This window comes from Gossypium hirsutum, chromosome D05, assembly GCF_007990345.1.
Source record: "Gossypium hirsutum isolate 1008001.06 chromosome D05, Gossypium_hirsutum_v2.1, whole genome shotgun sequence".
In the NCBI taxonomy this organism is placed as follows: domain Eukaryota; kingdom Viridiplantae; phylum Streptophyta; class Magnoliopsida; order Malvales; family Malvaceae; genus Gossypium; species Gossypium hirsutum.
The window spans coordinates 57,712,138-57,717,318 of record NC_053441.1 but is presented as its reverse complement, the minus strand read 5'-3'; positions in this window follow the sequence as shown (position 1 = coordinate 57,717,318).

Below are 5,181 nucleotides of genomic sequence, written 5' to 3'. Positions count from 1 at the left end.
TCTTTCGGGGAAAGCCTCCTTTACCGCATAAAGTTCTTAAGCATCCATTTCCCTTTGAAATCTTTTTGTATAGTAAGGATCTTCTGCAATACCAAGTTCCTACTATGAAATTCCTTTGGGTGAACCATTTCCGCCATAACTCAGCATCATAGGCGTTTGACCTTCAAACCCTTTTCTGCAGTCAAGTTTAATGAAGACATTTTACTTCATCCAATCCTTGATTCAATCAAAGCTTGGAGAAAAAGAATCTTAATTTCCATGGACAGAACCACCTCTAATGCCCCAGTGAAGGTCCTGGTCAACTTTAATAAGCACAAAGAGTAAAAGGTAGCTTCTTATGTCAATATTTACAAGTCTCGGTCACCTTCTATAACTTTTCTTGATTTTTGTATTTTTCTTTTGGCAGCCTTTGTTGCATTGTGATATGACATTGTACAGTTACGCATTAAAACATGATTCTTTCTGGCATTTGATTTTTTTTTATTTTTTTCTTGTCCTTTTTTTTTCTTTTTGTTTTTTTTTTCTTTTTCTTTTCATGACTGTCGACCTTATAATATTGGCATATGAAGCTACATTCATCTTCTTAGTGAAGCTATTGACGGCCACGATGATGATGTCAACTGGAAGCTTTTGACGAGATCATCCCCAGAACATCTATGCCCCACGTATTGAAAAGTTTGTGAAGAGATGAAATAAGCACGTGAGTCTTGACGTCATAACTGATGCTATTCCCTTCCCATGGTGGACCAACAACATCCGATCCTCATTGATTAGCTTGGCTATTGCAGAATCATTGTCATGTGTTCTCTAGACACCCTTATGAACCTCTTTCCAGATGTTCCTAAGTGCGTCTTAATATGATCGTGCAAAAACATCCTTAAATTCTTAGAAATAGCTCAATAGTCTTGCCTTATTTTTGCGGTGAGCTAGGTTTCAATCACTTTCGCAAGCTCACAATGTCAGCTGACCCTTTGTAAGTTAGGGTCTGTTTTTCATCTCATTCTGTTATCCTTCACGAATCAGAAGATGGACACAGTCTCTGTCATCTTCAAAGTCCTGAGATTCCTCTAGACACACATCTTGCTCCAAAGGGAGTTAGTAACAGTGTCGCTCGTGACATTGATATTTGGGGACCCACTGTGGGTATGAAGGAAAATTCTAGAGAATAAATGATTCTAAGGATGATTATTTGTATAGGATGATCATGAATGTAAAATAAAAGAATGAAAGTCCAAATAATAAAAGAATCTATAAATAGAAGAAAATTTACTCAAAAAGATGCATTTCATTGAAATAAAAATCTTGGACCGAAACCTATTTCTCAAAAGAAATCTTATCACCTCTAGGTCTTAAGGCAATAAGTATGTTTTGAATATTACTCTAGATTAGCTTTAAAAGTACACGGATCTCTTCCACTGTCTCATTGTTCAAAACACTCCCAAGTATGTGAAATTCGGAGGTGGGTGATATCGAGGTCATGGTTGAGTTGGGTACGAATTAGAAGCATAGTGGCTTCCTATTCCCACCACATAGGTTTCTGGCTCTTTTTTCTTTATGGGTGCTGCCCTTTTGAGCTCTCAGGGCATTCCATCCTTCCATTTTTGATGGCATTCTCTATAAGTTCCCCGGATATCACAATGTTCGCAAAGTCTTTCGTAGAACTTCCTACCAACTTGTCATAGAATGGTGCTTTCAGAGTATTGATGAAAAGGACTGTTATCTCAGTCTTAGTCAATGGTGGTTCCACTTGAGCCGAGATATCTCTCCACCTTTGAGCATATTGCCTAAAGGTTTCTGCTGGTTTCTTTTCCATCCTTTGTAGCGTCATTCAATCAGGCACCATGTCAGACACATGCTTGTACTGTTCACAAAATGCTGATGCTAAGTCTTTCCATGATCGGATCCTTTCTTTACTAAGTTGATTATACCATCGAAGAGCCGATCCGACTAAGATGTCTTGGAAACAGTGTATTAGCAACTTATCTTTATTCATGTGACTCGTCATTTTTCGGCAAAACATGACAAGATGCGTTCCTGGACATCTCGTTCCGTCGTATTTTTCAAAATCTGGTGCTTTAAACTTCGGAGGTAGAACCAGATCAGGCACCAGACTGAGCTCCTTGGCACTTAATGCAGAGAAGACTTCAGCGCCTTCGATTGTCTTGAGCCTTTCTTCAAAACTCCTATACTTGCCCCAAACATCATGATCGTCTAATTTCAACATGGCTATCTTTACTGGGTCATCCCGATCTGGAATATTGGGATTAACGGGATTACCTCCGGGGTTTGATACAGATATACCTTGCCCTAAATGAATAGGTGGTACAGGTCGTTGCTCCAAGCCTACAGGCTCCTTTTGAGGACATCCTCTTTGCGTTACATGAACGTGAGGCGGGGTGAATCTTGGGGAATAAAACGGATCCTGATCATGATTAACTCTTGACTGAGGTTCTATAACGTCAGGACTCTGCATAAGCCCATTCCCTTTAACAAAAGCTGACATCATCTCCATCATTTTGGCCATTTGATCCCTTTGCTTGAGTGATTCCTCTCGAGACCTTACCATCAGATCTCTCGTTTCCTGCTGTGATTTAGCCAACTGTTCTTGCAATTCTCTTTGGGCCTTTTCCATTCTTTCAATTCTCTCATTGAATTCGGCCTCCATAGTTCTAGCTCTTAGTCGCGTCTTATACGAATGGCGTGATTCCAGACTCGTAGCGTTACAACTGTAGATCATACGGTTTCAGCCTCAGTGAATGATTAAGGGACATGTACATGCAATGAATGGATGAATGAATAAATGGCAGATGAATGTCAGTCATGAATATGCAAAAATTTGGTGTTAATTTCAAGATAGCCCCTATTTAGGCATTTCCTTAATTAAAAGAGTCTATTACACAACATTTCGGCCATTCGTATAATTGACTCCTCCATCAGAAACCCATTTTTGGCAACCAATCTCTAATCAACACCTTCCTAACAAGATGCCTTTGATGCATGATGAAAAATAGAAATACAGACAAACAACTTTGGTTAGCATAACACATATGAACAGAGAAAAACTGTGGAAAATCTAACAAATTAAGCTCCTTGGTCTAATGGACTCGATTCCCTTGCATAGAAAGCGTAAATGTAAAAGAAACAGAATGTAAGATGTGTTTTTCCCGTGTACTTATTTCGGTGACTAGTAAATGGACAAAGGTTAGGCATGGCTCTAGTTAGGTGGCTCGTACAGTTCACTATATGCGGTTTTGGCTCTAGATAGGTACTCGAATTGTCCATACTGTCATCTACTAAGATTAGTATATAGCCTCAGTCATTGCCCATCATAGGCTTACGAGATCAATTCGAGGGATTACATTTACTTATGCCTATGCGGAGGGACAAGTTAACTCACGAAAGCATAAGTCATATGTAACCCGAAAGTATTCACTAGCCTGTGCGGAGGAACGAGTTAACTCACGAAGGCGTAGCGTTTACTTTCTCTTAACAGGGACGGAGCCCGGGTATAGAGCTCATGTTATGCAACAAAAATGCACGTGCACGGTGTGTGGGGAGAAACTTGTAAACCTTTACGTTTTATTTAGAAAAACTAAACCAAAACTAAAATCGCAAAAATTTAAAGCTGAAAAACAACCTGATAAAACAAGTTAGAATATATACAACACGATGCAAATGCATGATTTTTTTTTGAAAACAAAAAATTTAAGGATCACGACTAAATGTTAATTTGAACAAGAAACTTTGAAAATTTTGACAACGCGAGTTTAATTCGACTCGACTCTCAAAAAGGGTCCCCAGCGGAGTCGCCAACTGTAGCGACCTAAAAATTTGGCAATAGGCGCTAGTTGAAATGATTATTGAAAAATTAAAGTTTCAAATTTTATTTACAAAAGAGGAGTCGCCACCGATCTTTTTTAGGTGTGATCGGACACCAAATAAAATCCTTTTTTAGAAGAATTTTTTTAAACTTTTCTAAAAAAGAGACAATTTTAGGTCCACGTCAAAATCCAGAGAAAATTAGGGTCCGGGAGTCGGTTACGCGCGAGGAAGGTATTAGCACCCTCGCGACGCCCAAAATTGGTATCTCGTTAAACGCATGTTGTCTTAATTTTCAAAAATACGAGTTCCATTTAATATTTAGTCGTGATCCGATTGAAATACGAGAACCCCTTTTTTTTAAAAAAAACACGAGAATTTTGAAGCGCAGTATTTCTTTTTTTAAAACGAAAGTTTTTTTTAAAACACGAGAATTTTTGAAAACACGAGAATTTGTAAACACGAAAATTTTAGAAACACGAAAATTTTTAGAAAAAACGAAATTTTCTTAAAACACGACATTTTTTTTTGAAACACGGGAATTTTTTTTGAAAACACGAAAACACGAATTTTTGAAACACGGAAATTTTTGAAAACACGAATTTTTTTAGAAAGAAACACGAATGTATTTTTTTCGAAACACGGGAAATTTTATTATTATTATTTTGAAACATGAGAAATTTTGAAGACATGAAATTTTTTTTAAAAACGATTTTTCTTTAAAAATACTGTATTTAACACAAATCGATGATATTCACCCCGATATGGCGATGAAACTATCGAATTAGTGTTAAATTAATTCAATTTAATATTTAATCGGGATTCTAATAAAACAAGAGGATTTTTATTGAAATACGAGAAATTTTGAATATTTTCGATTTTTTATAAGGGCGTCCCGTATTTAACACGAGCCATCGATATTCATCCAACATAGCGATGAATTCGATAATTCGATGCTAAATCAGTTCGTTGCCTTATGCATTAAAATATTTATCATTATTATTATTTAAAAAAATATGTAATTAAAATGACATAATAATATCTATGAAAAACTATTTTTAAACATACTATTTTAAATTAAATAAAATACCATTTAAATACATTAAACAAAATAAAATAGATTAAAAAGAAAAAAGAAGAAAAAAAAATTCACCCAAAGGACCAAAGTCTTGGAGGACAAGCCCTTTTTCTTTTTTTTGCTGCAAATTGAGGCTTAGTGGGCCGTCAGTGGTGTTGGGCCTGCGCTGGGTCGGGTCCACTGGTGGTGGGCTGCTGATGGCCTACCAAAAAATGGGTTTTATTTTTTCTTTATTTTATCTTTTTCTCTCTTTTTCCTTTCATCTTTCTGTTTCTTCTCTTCTT